Source organism: Coregonus clupeaformis, chromosome 15, assembly GCF_020615455.1.
Source record: "Coregonus clupeaformis isolate EN_2021a chromosome 15, ASM2061545v1, whole genome shotgun sequence".
Taxonomy (NCBI): domain Eukaryota; kingdom Metazoa; phylum Chordata; class Actinopteri; order Salmoniformes; family Salmonidae; genus Coregonus; species Coregonus clupeaformis.
In genome coordinates, this window is record NC_059206.1 from 62916105 (window position 1) to 62934307 (window position 18203).

At 46.0% G+C, this 18203-nt stretch overlaps 1 pseudogene; it reads left to right on the forward strand.

The window, feature by feature from the left end:
• LOC123492688 overlaps positions 1 to 18203 on the forward strand; it is an 89351-nt pseudogene that overhangs the window by 32155 nt on the left and 38993 nt on the right.

Genomic DNA, 18203 nt, shown 5'->3' on the forward strand with positions numbered 1-18203 from the left:
GCCCACAAAATGAGGTGGAACTGAGCTGCACTTCCTAACCTCCTGCCAAATGTTATGACCATATTAGAGACACATATTTCCCTCTGATTACAGAGAGATCCACAAAGATTCGAAAACAAACCCAATTTGGATAAACTCCCTTATCTACTGGTGTGAAAAACCACAGTGCCATCACAGCAGCAAGATTTGTGACCTAGTTCCACAAAGTAAAAGGGCAACCAGTGAAGAAACAAACACCATTGTAAATACAACCAACATTTATGTTTATTTATTTTCCCATTTGTACTTTAACTATTTGCACATTGTTACAACACTGTATATATATATATACATAATAGTGACATTTGAAATACTCTTTTTATTCTTTTGGAACTTCTGAGTGTAATGTTTACCTACATATGTTATGGTTTATTTCACTTTTGTTTTACTATCTACTTCACTTGCTTTGGCAATGTTAACATACGTTTCCCATGCCAATAAAGCCCTTAAATTGAATTGAGTTGAATTGAGAGAGAGAGAAGAGAGAGAGAAGCGAGAGAGGAGAGGAGAGGAGAGGAGAGGAGAGGAGAGGAGAGGAGAGGAGAGGAGAGGAGAGAGGAGAGGAGAGGAGAGGAGAGGAGAGGGGAGAGGAGAGGAGAGGAGAGGAGAGGAGAGGAGAGGAAGGAGAGGAGAGGGAGGAGGAGAGGTTGGGGAAGTGTTAGCTAGACCTCTCGACACACAGCTGGACCCACCTGCTATCAAAGACATGGTAATGACCGTCTGCTAGCATTAACAACCAGCGGATGAAAGAATCTGCAGCAATCCCACTGAGAACCAACGCTGTTTGGCATCGCCCTTGGCCCGGGCCGTAGCTCCACCACCGCTGGTCTGGTTTGGCCCATTAGACTTGCCGTAGTCTTCGTAACAGCTTTCTCTCTCACAAATGAGATTTTTCCCTTCTCATATCAATATTCAGATAGTAACAGTCCCTAGGTAGATGGGCAGAGGTGGCAGGTACAGCCGTGTGTGGTCGAGGGATCCTGAGGCTTTCAGCCGGGCAGGGAGGTAGGCATCCCAAGCAGCCAAGGCCCGTTTGCTGTTTGTTTGAGGAAATGTTTTCTGTGCTTGCCATTTGGGGTCCTTGACAGCCCCTGGGTGTCACGAGACTCCTGAGAAGGTTCTGGGGTTAAACCCTACAAGTGTTAAGTGCTCCTGGTCTTGGCTGCCCAGGAGTGTTTCTCTCTGTTGGAAGGACTGGACTCTGGGGTCATTTGGACTTGTGTGTATGTGTGTGTGTGTGTGTGTGTGTGTGTGTGTGTGTGTGTGTGTGTGTGTGTGCCATGGTACATTAGTGGGTACTGGCAGTTCCCCCAAGGTGGGGAAACCAGATTGCGTCACCTGCAGCGCCTCATTACCCATCTGCCCCTGCAGCAGTCATTACCCTGTGACAGAGGCCAACTAGGTTTCACCGGGCACAAGCACTTCCATCAGGCTGTAAAGTCAATGAAGGACACAGGTCTCAGAGATCCCCTTAGAAAGATCTATTTAGGTGTGTGCCAGTAGGGTCATGATAGTTATAACATATGGTCCATGTCTTGACTAACCAATCCTTCTCCCATGTGGTTTTGGGATTTTATTGAGGAGTATTTAGAACAACATATTTATTTATTCATTTATTCAATGTCAAATTTTCTTTACACTGTTGCCTGTGGCCTCTCCCAATACTCTGTGCCCAGCTTAAATTAGTAGATCTCTCTCTCTCCCTCATCCTACTCACACAGGTTGCTTTGTTTGTTTGCTTTGAGGAGCTAAATCTTGTTTCATGTATGTAGCAAGTCAATAAACGGATTATCTCCATTTGCCCCCAGTTTCTCTGCTTACACCCATTATTGCCCGGCCGCATGGCCATGTTTGCAGAATGCATCCCGAATGAATGTATGTGTGTGTGTGTGTGCCCAGCACTAATGAGATTAATTCAAAGCCTGTAAAGGTTAGTGTACGTACATTTTTTAATGGCTGTTCTCATATCAAAGATCAGTAAGCAGAAGTAATGCTACTAAAGCATGGCCTACAAACTCACCCTCCACCTTTCCATGCACCCCAGTGCGTGTGTGTGTGTGTGTGTGTGTGTGTGGTGAGGGGGACTAGCATCAGCATGGAACTATGCGCACATCCCCTACCATTAGTTGTGTGTGTGTGTGTGTGTTTCAGTGTCACTGTGGGCTAAGAGGGAACATGTGTTATTTTCGGCCCCCAAATGAATGAAGCATAAATAAGCGTTGCCTTTTTAATAAGGCGACATTGGGGATTCTAATATTCTATGACATAATGCCAGCTGGTGGTGTTGTTGCCAGGCGCTTCTAGATGGAGAGTATAGTTGATAAACACGTTCTGGACGGATGGGAAAAATATGACAGGCCGTAGTAGGGAGAAAAAGGACAGAGTGGAAGTGGTGCCATAAAGCTTAGCACATCATGTGTGTATGTATAGGAAGTCTGCTGTTCTTTCTTTCTTTCTTTCTTTCTTTCTTTCTTTCTTTCTCTTTCTTTCTTTCTTTTCTTTCTTTCTTTCTTTCTTTCTTTCTTTCTTTCTTTCTTTCTTTCTTTTCTTTCTTTCTTTCTTTCTTTTTCTTTCTTTCTTTCTTTCTCTTTCTTTCTTTCTTCTGGGTCTGTCTGTCTGTCTGTCTGTCTTGTCGTCCATGCTGTCTGTCTGTCTGTCTATCTGTCTGTCTGTCTGTCTGTCTGTCTGTCTCTAGAACACGGTTGCGCTCGTAAGTAAAACCTACTTGTTCTCCCTACTGTGTCTTAACCCTAACACCTAACCAACCCTCGAAGTCATGCTTATCTCAGCCCCCTTTATGCATAGATGTTCTCTGTCACTGGTCAATTGATAGACTCTTTCCCTCTCTCTGCTCTCTCTCTCTTATCAGCTCGTTCTCTCTTCTCTCTCTTCTCTCTCTCTCTGTATCTCTCTGCTTCTGTCTCTATCTCTCTCTCTCTCTCTCTCTCTCTCTCTCTCTCTCTCTCTCTCTCTCTTTTCTCTCTCTCTGTGTCTCTCTCTTTCTCTCTCTGTCTCTCTCTCTCTCTCCGTGTCTCTCTCTTTTCTCTCTCTCTTTTTCTCTGTCTCTGTCCTCTCTCTGCTCTCTCTCTCTCTGTCTCTCTCTTTTCTCTCTGTCAACTCCCAACTCTTCCTTCTCCCTTTATCTTCTCTTTTGCGCCCTGTTAGAGGTAGCACAAGATGACGGGTTCTTCTTCTTCTGGCTCCCGATGTGGGAAAGAGGGCGTTGCAAGCGTAGCAACTGCGAAAACACAAATGTGGGACAGGGGGGCCATCAAGGGTCAGGTGGGGAGGCGTAGGGTCAGGGAGTGGGTGGGCGTAAGGTCAAGTGGGGGAGGGGAGGGCTTAGGGTCAGGTGCTTAAACTCAACATAATCTTGAAACTACTGTAAACCATAGTTAAACAATGAAAGGTAGCTAAATGTGGCATTGTAACATTTTCGAATCATTCCATTATAGTGGGGTGTCTGCGACATTACCCCCCCCTCTTTGCAGTTCTCTAGTTGTGTGGGTTAGTTCCCAGGGAGGTCTTCTTCAGGACGATCTCTCACACAATGTCAGACATACTGTGGGGTTCCGTTTGACGAAATACATTTCCATAAAATATTAAACGAGGTGTTTCCTGTAATTACAGCAGAGTTGTGTGTCTGTCCCAGGGCCCAATCTAATTAACCATGATAGAACACACACATACAACATGGTGATAGTACAACCAACCACACAGAGAGTTCAGCCAAACAGATAAATACCTGTTCACACACACGCCCTCCACACACACACCCTCACACACACACACACACATACAGCCTACTCCCCAAATAATGAAACTGGGGATCTCATATCCTCCCCATCGTGCTGTTATCTCCATGCCTGTGAATATATTGATCCTCTTCCCCCATCTCCCCCCCGTCTCCTCCTGTCTCCCCATCCCCTCCTGTCTCCCCATCTCTCCCAGGTCTCCCCGTTCCCCTGTCTCCTCCTGCTCTCCCCGATCTCCCCTGTCTCTCCCTGTCTCCCCCTGTCTCCCTGTCTCCTGTCTCCCCCTCTCTCTCTATCCCAACATAATTATGCTCTGACAACATAATCTGTCTCCTCCTGTCTCCCCCTGTCTCCCCTGTCTCCTCCTGCTCTCCCCCTGATCTCTCATCCCAACATAATAATCTCCATCTGTCTCCTCCTGTCTCCCCCATCTCCCCTGTCTCTTCCACACTGTCTCCCTCCATCTCCCCCTGTCTCCTCCTGTCTCCCCCCTGTCTCCTCTGTCTCCCACCCCTGTCTCCTCCCCCTGTCTCTCATCCCAACATAATTCTCTCCATCTGTCTCCCCCTCTCTCCCCCTTCTATACTATCTGCCTGGGCCACTTCAAGGCACTTTCATTCCCAGCAAGGACTACACGTACGTAATGTGTGTGTGTGTGTGTGTATCAGTGTGTGTTTGCCTGTGTGGAAGACCACACATAATGTGTGTGTTAGTGCGCTTAAGTGTGTAGCCAATAAATACCATCTCCACCACTAGCTATTAGGTGAAATGACCCCGTTGATTGGTCCCATCCCCGCTGACAAATGAGGGTGGTAGTCACGATATTGCTTGAGCTGTGGGGATGCGCTAGTTGCTCCCCTCCTCTTCTGCCTTCATGCGTTCTGCAATCGGGCAGATGCCGATTACCTGCACCGTCACGCCCACTTCGTTAGCTACTGGAGGACAGCTGTGGGTGGCGATTTGAGATTTTAATGGCACTTGCCGAGTTGTTAATAAATGAGGCGGGGTCGGGGGTGATATTTTGTGTGTGTGTGTGTATTTTGTGTTACAGTACAATGGGTTGCTGTTAGTGAGTTGTGAATATGGCCACCACTCTGCTTTGTTGTACAGTGTTGTTGATTGGGGGTGTGTGTGTGTTGTTACAGTACAAAATGATCTGATGTGTTTGTGTAAGCATTAAGTGTCATACAGTTTGCTGGGGCACAGTATGATAACCGACTTCACTGGCTGGGATAGAGAGAGAAAGGGGATGCGTAGCAGGGGGGAAAGTCATGGTATTGGAGAGAAGCTTGGGGTTTTTGTTTGTTACCAGTGCACAGGCACAGGCGGAGATCTGAGACCACACTGTGTGGCACAGGGAGTGTGTGCGGATGCCAAGCAGCGTGTGATGAAGGGAGGCTTCTTCCTTTTGTATGTGAGTGCGTGTGCATGCATCCATATGTGTGTGTGTGCTTGTGTTTATCAATGTGTGTGTGTGTGTGTGTGTATGACTGTGTCCAGGGAGCTGGCATCTCCACTAGGGATGATCACGGGTGGACATATCCAATCGGCCACAGTGCACGCGACACATGCTTTTTTATTCATTTCCTCTAGTCTTTTCATCTTCCGCCACAACCTCAACGCCATATCTTTCTTCCTAGCTCTGGACAAACCAATAAAGATGTGGAAAGGTTTTGGAACAGCTCCCCCCTTCTACCTCTCTCTCCTTTCCTTTTCTCTCTCTCTTTCCCTCTCTTTTGTTGTGCTGCTTCAAGTCTGGGGACTGTGCTCTCTCTCTCTCTTTCTCTCTCGCTCTCTTTCTCTATCTTTCTCTCTCGCTCTCGCTCTCGCGTCTTGCTCTTGCTCTCGCTCTCGCTCTCACTCTCCCGCACTCTCTCTCTCTCTCTCTCCCCCACCCCCTCTCTCTCTCGGCTCTCTCTCTTGTTCCTCCTATCCCTGGTCAGGTCAAGTTGTGTGGGGGTGCATGAGCTGTCCCATCTTCCCACCCGCTCTCCCCTGTTGGGGTGAAATATGTGACTCTGGGAGTGTTGAGGACCAGGCGCCACACACACACACACACACGCCACACACGCACACGCACACGCACACCCAGGCCAGCTCTCCAGCCTACCCCAGCCAGTGAGCCAGTCCTGTAGCTACTTTAGTCACTGATATGACAGACTGCAGATGATGATGTGGACTGGGTTAGTGTTATTGTTAGTGGGATGACTGGGTCATTTGTGTTACCGTAAAAAGGCACTTGTCCCGTTAGTGGCGTAGAGTTTACTGGTATTTACTTTGTAGGTCACCCACTCCTCAGACGAGATCATCAATTTAGGAACAAACTTTGCCTGAAGCAAACATGTCTGAGTTTCTATAAAGGGATTGTAAGCACAGTGTTTTCAGAGACTGAGGAGAAAAGGTAGCTTGATTCTAGTTTCGAAACTATTTGAAATGAATAAACCATTTATTGAAAAACAGCTCGAGTCCAGTAAAGTAATGTTATCTTTGTGTCTGATGGACATGGCATCAAATCAGGACATTAAAATCTCTATCTCATAATATTGACCCATGCAATCTACATCATCTCTAGTCAAAAGGTTTTAGAGATCACCCTTGAAAGGTAACAGTTATTTCCAAGTAGTGTATGTGCCAAAATCATTGAATACACTTGAAACTCCCCCATACATGTCCAATCTGCCATACGTTCCCCTTCATATTAAATCAATTGAATCAAGTAATTATAGAATAATTTAATACATTGTTTATCAGGTTTTTCTCAAATTAATAAATCCGTGTCGTATCCCGATTTTAATGGCTAAAAGAGTTATTTATCCAAAGCCTGGGGACGGGACATAGGAGAGATGAGGATATAGGAAGGACAGTCTGGGAAGAGTCATTATTTCCAATGTAAGCCTTTGAAATTATGACCTAATATCTCCAATAAGAAAGCTTGTTTTTAAAGACGTAATCCCCCTGTCTGTTTCCCAGGGGAGAAGCCTAGAAGCCATTCAAACAATGGAGGTTTTAGGCAAATGAAGAACAGAACACAGTAACACCTTTCTACTGTGTGCTGACCTAGTCCAGTTCCACACCTTTTATAACATGGACGAACTATAGGAATTAAGGAATCTATGTCATGAGAAATACAAATATGTCAGCAAACTTCTTATGATCCACATATTCCGGCCAGCTGTTTCATCATCAGAATGGTGTACTGTTTATTTTACATAACAATGAGAGTAAAATTGGTAACGAGTGAATTACTATACGAATATTACAGAGATGAGTTACAGTATGTGTACAGGTAAGCTACATATTATATTTTAGGCTAAACACCCTATGCGACTACTCCCTTTTACCCCCTGAGTGGTGTGTAATGGGGTGTTGTGAAACTCTTATTGGCCCCGAGATGTAGTACTACAAGAAGCCAGCCGTCCACAATGCAAGGAAGGACATAGAGCCTCTGCATGTGCAGCCACTTAAAGACTAGCTTCCGCACACGCCCCTGGAGATTAAAGCACCATTATGAAGCTGCGCCGGGAGGAGAGGCTCAAACGGCTCACGCTCTCTTCATTGTAGCCGAAGAATGAAAATAAAATCCATGCCTGTGATGCAGTCGAGAGCAAAATGCTGTCTGAAAATCAACTCATTATGTCGGATGGCTTAATAAGCTGAACACAGGTATAGGGAATTGGGAAAAGCTTGTTGTTGGTGGAAAACACTTCCTTGTTGGGAGACGTTGATGGTTTAATCTCTTGAGAGGACATGGATCTATGCCAGCTGTCCTCTTCCTATCTCTTCATTGACTGGGTCAAATGACGTTGAGTCCATGGGACCTCTTGTCTTTAGGGGTTGTGTGCTCCGTAGTTATTCGTAGGTGAATGACTAGCAGTGTTATATTGCTTGGCATTGCACTGTACATCAAGTCCACAAACCTATGAACAGTTTGTCATACACAACCATAAAAACTCACCACTGACCTTTTCTACTTCCTGCCTCTGATATAATTACTCAGCACGTGACAAAGAATAGAACATAGAGGGATGAAATTCAGAGAGAAAAGGGGAATCAGAGCATTGTAGGGGGCATGTAGAGGACAATCAGTCAGAGACACAGATAGGAAGTAGAGAGCGAGTGAGAGTTAGAGGAGAATAGAGCGAAAGAGTGGAGAGACAGACAGGAGAGAGGGATGCACAGCGTCCCCGAGCATCTGGCAGCCGCCACGGCTGCGCCGTGGTCCCTGTCATTACTAGGTGATGAAATCATTTAAGGCCTTATCAGGACTAAACTGTCACAGCCGAGAGACACTAAACACAACTCTTCTGTCACCGTTGCCTTTGTCAGATAGAGGGAGAGAGAGAGTTAGAGAGAGGGAGGGAGGGAGAGAAGGAGAGGGAAGGGAGAGGGGGAGAGGGAAGGGAGAGGAGAGAGAGAAATTTGTGTATAATTCTGTCATGGTGTGATTGTTTTTTTTTCTAGTTAATAACTATTAATATTGTTAATTTTTGTAATACTTTATGCACACATTGGCAGTATTCATGCCAACAAAGCATTTATTGAAATGCGAGAGACAGAGAAGGAGGGAGGGAGGGAGGGAGGGAGGGAGGGAGGGAGGGAGGGAGTGAGGGAGGGAGTTTGAATGCTCGGTTAATAGTTAGAGTATAACATAAGTAATTTTTATGAATAACTACTTTAGGAGATTGACAATAAAAATAAATGCATTAGAGAGGTTTATTGGGGAAACCAGCTTAGCTAAACAAGACAGGAATGCTTCATAAATGCAGCCTAGCAGTAGTAAATGAAAGAGTATGTGTGTTCGTGTGTTTTTGGCAGTGTTACTGAAACAACAACTGACTAACTGAAACTATTAACGCATAACCAGACAACCCAGTAGATCCAATGATCTATTCCATTCATCCACTAGAGTGAAATAGAGTGCTGACAGCATAGAGATCCAATCTAATTAGTGAGTTCTAAGATGTCATTCTGTGGGTGACAATTAATATGAAGAAGAACCGGAAACCACTACTATGCTGGAGTGTGCATGCTTGCATGTGCGGTGAGCGATGGGAGCTTGACTTGATCCGAGCGAGGCAAAAGTCCTGAGCTTAGACCGTACTTGTGCTCTACAATTTACAAGAGATGTGGCGTGTTTAGAGCTGCTGCTGACAGGAGGACCAAACCACGGGGTAAATCTGCCATGAAATACTAGATAGCTAACAACCAGAGCATCTGCACCAAACTGGAACCAGATGAGGGGGCCGGGAAGGATAAGCATTGTGTTGTGTGTTATTATGCACAGGGTGAGGAAGGCTCGTTTACTGTGTGTGGTGTGGTTTGTGGGAGGGGATGAAAGGGTGGAGAGGAGAAAGGTGTGTGTGTGTGTGTGGTGTGAGGTAGGGTGGAGTAGACGGTTTATAAGGATGGGACTACTGAGAAGAACTCTGTGCCAACAACAACAGAACAGGCCCTGGTAGAGGGGCCACACTCAACAGGGATGGTGGGATAGTTTAGGAGCACTGGAGGACCGGAGGTTGACATGACATCGGGTACGAACCACAGGAATGAGTCCCCTCAAACCACACAGTAGATGATCACAGGGTCCCCACAATCCTCGCGGACTACTCACCACTGTCAGCTATATGCCTTGCTAGACACAGGAACTTCCTTAGTCTCTGCACTACCTCAGTCAAACAAATCACACACATAGTCAGCGCTACATTGAGGTGCAGAACAGCATACCAGAGATTTATAGGTACATTAAGAGCTAAAACGGGAACACCGGTACTTCTAGTGAATTAGGTGTTTGAGTTGTTTGGCTGGCAGCAGAGAGGTCCCTGGAACATCCTCCTCTCGGAGGGGACAAGTGTGCTTTTTCCATTTGAGACTTTTAGTCCCTGACCATTTAATTTGTGCTGAAGCTTGGTTTTGCTGGTTTTTTTGTGTAACTTCACGTTATTTGATTGTTAGTTGGCCGGTGGCTGGTTACACTACGCAGACGCACGTTGTGATTGTTTTATTAAGTTGTAAAGCATGTCACATAAATGGGGTTTTTGGTAATGGACCTCCAGTAGAGCATCACTGTATTACTGGATTCATGATCAGTGATTTGTTGTGTGACCGGGCTGCATATTTACTACAAGTATGATATGGTAATTTATCAGGCGCTTTATCATAGTGACATCCAGCCAAGGCATTCCATTTATATGGCCCATGCAGGAACCCAAATACACTAATCCGATGTTGAAAAAGCATCACGTTTAAATCTCCAACCAATCGAGGCATTGGAACCTCTGCTACAGAGTGGCTCAGTTATCCTTTTGTCTTGTCTCTACATCCCTCTTCCTCCCTCCTCTCCCTCCCTCCCCCCCCCCCCCCCCCCCCCCCCCCCCCCCCCTCCATCCCCCCCCCCCCCCCCCCCCCCCCCCCTCCCCCTCCCTCCCTCCCTCCCTCCCTTCCCCTCTTCTTCTCCTCTTCTTACTGCACATCTGGCCTGAAGCCTGCCCAGTTAGGGACGCCTATCGAGACAGGTGCATTTCCAGTATATAGGATTAAGTTGCAAATTTAAGCAACGGAGAAAATCAATTGAATTCAGGAGAAAGCCTGTCTGTTGTAGGGAAAACAGGGGGAGATGGGGCTGTTTAGATTCTCTCACCATCCAGGAGAGGAGGAGAGAGGAGAGGGGGCCGACTTCTTTGAAATCTCTCAATCAAACGGGTGAAGTGAAAAACAGGAGGCTCCTCTGCAGTATTAGAGGAAGGAGAGGAGAGGAAGTTTGTCAGCCCCCCCCCTATCCAGTGTCTGGAATAAACAAAGAAATAATAAATTTGACTAAATTGACACCAGCATGTCACAGATTATTTGAGATAATTTATCAGAAAGAAAAAGCAATGGCTATTTGCGCTACAACTACCCTGGACATCGTTGGCCCTATAGGAAAGCCTACCCAGTAGTCAGCAGCAGTGCAGTGTTGAGCAAGGCGGGCTGTGAGTTTGTACAATAACTGAGCCTGAACAACATAAAAACAGATATCAGCCTAAACAGATGATCATGTCATTCTTAAGTCAATGCCCTCCCCCTCTCTGTCTCTTCCTCTCTCGCTTCCTCCCTGTCTCTCGCTTCCTCTTTCTCGCCTCTGTCCAATGTCGTGGGAGTCGGAATTTCGCACCACACATGCCTTGTAAATCCATCCTTTTCCCACTAAATGTGTTTGGAGTTTGTAACCTCCACCACCTTTTCTTTTCTAAACGTGTGTTGTTGTTGTCCAATATAATGGGGTTAATAAAAATAGAGCACAAATGTCATTTTATTTGTTTAAACTCTTGCCACTGAGAGTATGTGCTGCAACCCCATTAAGTCTTGGAGAGGGAACGAGCATAAGAAATGTACATACTGGGCTGGCTCTGTAATGGCAGGCTCCCATGATGCTTTGCAGCCGAGTGGTTCTGCCACACCTAGGGAGGGAGCCCATAGAGAGGGAAACATTGTGCCTGTTGAATGACAGCAGAGTCGTGTTGGAACAAATAGACCAGACCAGACCAGACTCCCATGTAGCTGCCTCTCTCTCTCTCAGGACAGCCACCACACGTTTCTGTTCAATGTGAGCTGTAAAAAGAGTAGCACTGTCGCCATCTCAACGCGCCATCCTCTAAACGTTAAAACAACGTGTCTTGCTCCACCTTACCCCTGTTTTCTAGTGAGCTGCGCCAGCCAAGACGGAAAGAGCTGACTGGCTTGCAGTGGCCCTCATCGATGCAGTGGAAGGTTAAGTTCAGGGTCCTGGTCACCTTTTAATAACACAGGCCTGGTTCATCCCCAGGTTACAGTCTTCATTGGTCATAGTTGACTTAACTGAATTAGAATGATATTAATGACCTGCTCAATATCTAATTCATTACGATTGTTTATAATGAGCTTGCTGCCGTTTATCTACTGAGGAGAATCGCAAAGAGCAGGCCAGGAGGAAGGGGACAGGGAAGTATGGAGATGAAGGAGAAACGTTGCAGGATGGGTGACATGCCCACACACACACACACACACACACACACACACACACACACACACACACACACACACACACACACACACACACACACACACACATACATACACATACACACACAGTCATACAAGAGCTTCCCCTTTTCCAGCAGTCTCTCTGTCTGTCTCCAGCTCCCTGTGTGTCTGCCAAGTGACTGAGACTTCCGGTGATCCTGAACCTCCTCCTGGGGGGGCAGAGACAGGCAGACAGAGAGTTTCACACAGAGTGACAATGGCTGGGGACTGACTGACTGCAGCCAGTAATTGGCCATGCAGTTCTCTCTCCCTTATTAGAGCAGGCCAAGAGGCAGGATAATAATCATGAAGGACAAGAGATAGGTTCCTCTCTTTTTCGCTCTCGACGCCGGCATGTTCAGGCCTTTAGTGGAGTATAAATGTATGGGTCATCTTCTCTGTTTCCGTCTTCTCTCTCCTTCCTCTCTCCTTCTCTCATGCCAGTGTAAGTACATGTATAAACACATTCACACCCACCTAGAGACACTACAACACTTATCCAAGCACAGTTCACCTCTGTAGTCTGCATCTCTTTAAAGTAAAGTAACATATAACCAAACAACACAACATCATACATACTGGCAAGGAGATATATGCAGAGAGAGAGAGAGGAGGGGGGAGAGAGAGAGAGAGCGCAGAGAGAGAGAAAGGAGAGCGAGAGAGAGACTGCTTTTTTTTGGGATGGATCAGATAGATGGAGTGGGCTTGTGTCTCCCCTCTCCCGGGCGTGTGGATGTGGAGAGATGTGTGCTCAGCGCAGCACGGGAAGGCGGCTGTGTGTAGGGGTTGCAGCTACACCAGGGGCAGCGCCACAGTCCTAAAGTATTGATTTCCTGCTTGTCGAGGAGGCAAGAGAACTGCTGTGTGGAGAGCACTTGACCTTGGGCACAACCACAGACAATTATTTCCCTGGTTCCTACTTCGAGAGAGAGGAGAGGAGAGGAGAGGAGAGGAGGGGGAGGGGGAGGAGAGGAGGGAGGGGAGGAGGAGGGAGAGGAGATGAGGAGAGGGAGGAGAGGACTGCAGCAGCACAGAGCACATGGTTACAGCACCAGGCATCAACAAAGCAACCAGCTACTAGCTAACCCCGACAACACAGAGAGAGAGAGAGAGAGAGAGAGAGAGAGAGAGAGAGAGAGAGAGAGAGAGAGAGAGGGAGAGAGAGAGAGAGAGAGAGAGAGAGAGAGAGAGAGAGAGAGAGAGAGAGAGAGAGAGAGAGAGAGAGAGAGGAGAGAGAGAGAGAGAGAGAGAGAGAGAGAGAGAGAGAGAGAGAGAGAGAGAGAGAGAGAGAGAGAGGGGAGGGGGTGGCAAGGGATGGGGGGATTGAGGTTGGGGGATATATGAGGAAGAGAAGAGGTGTAGGGGAGGGGGATGGAGAGAAGGCAGAGTGAGTTAGCTTCGTTTGGGTGAGATATACAGAAAAAGCAGAGGGAGGATGAGAGAGGAGGGAGAGGTGAGCTAACAGCCAATCCCCCAGCGGTCCCCCCAGAATACTAAACTCAGGTGGCCTGGCTATCACACTGTTTGAAATGACAATAGCTTGACTTGTATTTTCCTCCCGAGACCTCAGCAGATCTATAAGAAGGGAGGAGAGGAGGCAGGGGAGGCAGGGAGGGAGGGAGGAGGGAGGGATGGGAGGAGTGAGAGGAAGGGAGAGTGGCTACAGGGGAAAGGGAGAGCGAGCTGAGAGAGAGCAGGAGGGAGAGGAGAAGAAAGAGGGAGAGAACAAGAGAGGAATATTAGCCAGAAAAAAACAGAAATTACTCCTCTGTTTTAACCTCCCCATCAGTGTGAAGACAAGACAAGACATATCTGGAAGCACCACACTCAGAGAATGTACTGTTTTAATGTTTGGGCAACAGATTTAGATAACACAAAGCCCTGCTGTCACTCTGCAGGCACGGAACACAGCAGCTAGGGGGGTGTAGGGTGTAGCTAGGACCTATCCCAGCAGTCACTGAGGAGACACAGAGACACTACAGGCCTACAAAGAGCTTTCCTTAGGTTAGATCACTGGGTGACAGACCCTTAAGAGACCTGCTTGCCATTAGTACACCTGCGCTTTGCTCTGCTCTCTCAGATTCACACAAGGTGAAAACTGGCCTTTTGAAAAAATGTAGATGATTTATTGTATGTACCACGTAGATTAGCATTACGGTTTGTAACCACAGCTTATACTACATAAGGGCCGAGCGGATGGAAAAGCAGTGTTGATTTTGGTTTTGGCTTATAAAAACAATAATAATATTTCCTTTAGCCTCGGGTTAGCCTTCCAGATTTAAGAGCGCGCCGTCACACCAACCTACTTGCAATATTACCTCATAAATACCCAGAAAAAACACTTCGTAATCCGCCTGCATTAGCCTAGCTACATAGCACACTGCCAGGGACAATTATGGATGAAACTAGGACCAGAAATAGTGGGAAAAAGGGAGCATTAGGAAGGATAACTAAGGATCATAAGAGATTGTTTTACTGAAGAGAGGGGAAAACTACCTTTCTTACCTCCTCTTCTCTCTCGGGCTTTTCCTCCTTTCAGGATCCCACAGAGGGAGGAATGGTGCTGCTGTTTTCATGCAACACTAAAACTCACCCATAGATGTCTTTACGCTTGGTTAGGTCATGTTAGTTGAAGACTTGTATCTCCTATTGTTTTTGCTTTCTGGTTAAAGCTAATTACACTGATATGATTTACATGGATAAGTTATTAGCGCTGTGTGTTAAGTCCCAAGGGCCATTAAATCACATTCTCAAAATATGTCCTCTCACTTCAAGTAAACCACCTGCCTTTAGAACAAGATTAATAATATACTACCTCAGATTCGCATCGCACACACAGACACTGAAAAACACCAATGTAACGAGAATCTGTTTCATCTGGTTTCTGGGCTGGCACACTCGTTGCTCTGTACATCAATCTTCTCACTATGCCTCTGTGAACTCAATTTCTTAAGCTACAGCTTCTCTTCTACTTTAAGAATAACTAAACAATGGTAACTCTCATATTGGCTCTTATCGTAAATCTTAAAGGGAATGTATATATCATGATAAACAAAGTCGAGTAGAAAACCATACCACGATATACTTCTTTGGCATTTGACATGCCTAGAGGCCCATGTCAGTAAAGTGTTGAAAAGTGGGTGGGGCAATTTTAGGATTTAATCTATTCATACTGGAGGAGGTTGACTTCCTGTGGGCATCTTATTAGGGTTGTGCGGTTTGTATACAACACGCCCCGAGAGCCAGTTTAAAAGATTGTATATTTAAATGTTTAATGATATATAGAGAATATTTATGACAGGTTGGTATCGGCTATTGATGGTTATATTATGTATAAATTTTCGCAATTAAGACTGGTCTCCGCGCCTGTTTCATTATATTAGTCTCATGTTATAATGATTATAGGCTACTGAGGTAACGACAGATGGATGTAGAAGAGTCCACTTCACCCCTCCCAGTGCCCCTCCCTTTGGGAGCATTGCCCTGTTGGTTCCAGGCTGAGGGAGGAGGATGGAGGGATGAGACACATACGAGGTGCAAACAGAGATTGAAAGGGGAGATGAACAGAGGAGAGGCAGATAGGTGGAGACTGAGAGAGATTAGACTAAATAGAGAAAAAGGCAGTCAGTTACATTAATGCCAGTGCTTTTATCTCCTAGTTGTTATCTTGCAATCGTTACCTCCCAGAGAAGGCTGAGACAGGGGAAACGTGATAGTCATTAACTGAGAGGCTGGCAGGTGTGTGTGTATCTGTGTTTAGCACCTGCATATGGAATATACCTGCACAGTGTATGCAAGAGGTTTCAGGACGGGATTCAAAGTTTCCTGTATGTATGTTTAAGCCTACTCATGTTGGTGTGTGTGTCGTCCCCTCAACAGCCCCAGCGCTGGACAAGCTGAGCACACAGTACCTGTACCACTCCCACCCAGGTGGAGATAGTTCAGTCCAACGTGGTGCTGACATCAAAATTTGATGCTTGCATGACCCAGGCGGTGCCGGGCTGTGACTGAAGATCCTGCTGGACCGTCTGTTCAGTGTTCTGAAGCAGGAGGAGGTGTGCCTCCACATCCTGCACCGAGTCGGGGCTGGACCTTGAGGGACTACGTCAGGGCTACATACTGCAGGTACGTGGGGGACACACACACACACACGGTTCAGATACAGACGGTGTTACTATAGCCGTAACAGACAGACACATACGTAATAGACATTCACAGTGTGCATTCAAATATATAAACACTTTCATAAACTGATAACTGAAAATGAATTACATGGATCATGTAAATACATTTTAGATGTGAATATGCACTGTAATCATTTATACATTACACTCACACACTCCCCAGATGTGTGTGTGTGTGTGTGTGTGTGATTCTCTTGGATAAGTACATTCAACTCATTACAGCCTCGTATATGTCACCAAGTGGGGTAAAAACTCACCATCGCAAATTTTCTTTTCCCAAAGGCTTTTGATCAAAGAAACAGTAGTAACAATTGAACGTGTTTTAAACGCTTAGCGCCTAATTTATGTGTTTTGTTTCCAACAACTCCCACACAGGTCTCACATAAAAAACAACCAACGGAACGAGATTACACAGCAGACTATAAAAACCACCATTGATTTACTCCCCCCCCTCCCTCCCTGCCTTCCTCCCAGATAATTGCAGTCTGACACATTTCTTAATCAAAGGTACCAGAGGGCTGTCAAAACCAAAACCAAAGTGTTCCTGGAATGAACAAGGGCAGAAATCTAGGGAACATGTGCTTGTGGTTAGAGTGTTCGTGGTGTGTGTGTTGTCCAAAGCCAATAGCAATGCTGGCGGTGAGGTACTGTGGCTGGGGGTTTGTGTTCCACAATGGAGTGTGTGTGGGTGGAACAGCATGGCTGAGGGAGAAAGGAGAGAGGAGAGGGCGGTTTTGGAGGCCTTGTATGTGAAAACAGCTTCTGTGAGTAAACTGCTCGCAGACTTGTCCAAAAGAAGCACAGAACACACACAGAAAAATACACAATGGAGATACAAACATATACACACACAGAGACAAATAAACAAACCATGCATTCTTACAGGCTTTAGTTGAGTTGTGTTTAATAGACTCAATATATCAATATACCCAGGATATTTGGGTTTTGAACGTTTTAAAAATAATTATTTTTTATACTTTTTTTTGTGTAATTATTTTGCACTCTGACAATAAATATGCCTCAACCCCCTCCAACCCGTATAGTCTTAGACTGTGAGAAAGATTTGCCTTGGCTTAACTGAAATGTCCCAACCTTCAGTGTGGTTGAATCAGCTGCTTCTAATAGACTGCTTCTAACCATCAAGGTGTTAAACCACCTAGCCCAGTCGCCAGTCACTAAACCCCCAGATCTCTTCAAAAAGGCCTTCAAAGGTTTTGCCTCCGCAGCCCAAATTGTAGTCACTTAAGGACAGTGAGCAGCCGTTGTAGCCTATTAGCCTGTAAGTAGCTATGAAATTCAATATCTCCCAGCCTCAGGGCAGCCAGTTATGTTGTGGAGCGTTTATTCTTTACAGCGCTCCATGGTAGATCCATGGAGTAGAGCTATGATGGAGGGTGATGGGAATGGGAAAACATGCCAACTTCCTCTGCATTTAGCTAATGATGTAATATAATTAAATACAATATGAATATAAAAAGGATTATCAGTAATCAATTTGAATTGAGAAGGAAATCTGATGTTACATTTGATTCGAGGTTGATATTTTAGTAGTTGATTGATAGACATGTAGTATAGAACCTTCCTACCTCATTCTCCTGTGAAGCAAATGAACAGACATGATCCATGACATCTGATCAAAAAATATAAATCCCTTCCATGTAAATCTCTCTCTCTGGCGTTTGACTTAATCACCCTCCTTTCACTCCTACGAGACTGAAGTCAAGACCCAGATCATGAACTCCAGTACATCGTTGTGTGCAAGCAAGAGTGGTGTGTGTGTGTTGTGTGTGCGCTGGCTCAACACAGACACACATGTGTGTGTTTGACCAGTGTGTGTGTTTGACTCAGTGTTGTGTAGTGATGCACCAGAGCCCAGGACACTGAGCTGACAGAGTACAACCAGGCCTTCTTGATGCCTCACACACACCACACCAAGGCCATTATTACGCACAAACACACACACACACACACACACAGTCTCACAACTCACACACACACACACACACACACAGTCACACACAGTCACACACACACTTTCACACACACACACACACACACACACACACACACACACACACACACACACACACACACACACACACATGCAACATAGAGCAGGTGGCCACACACGTATTTCCTCTCTGCCTCTGCCTGCCCATGGGTCAACGTTACAGTATGTTGTTTAGCC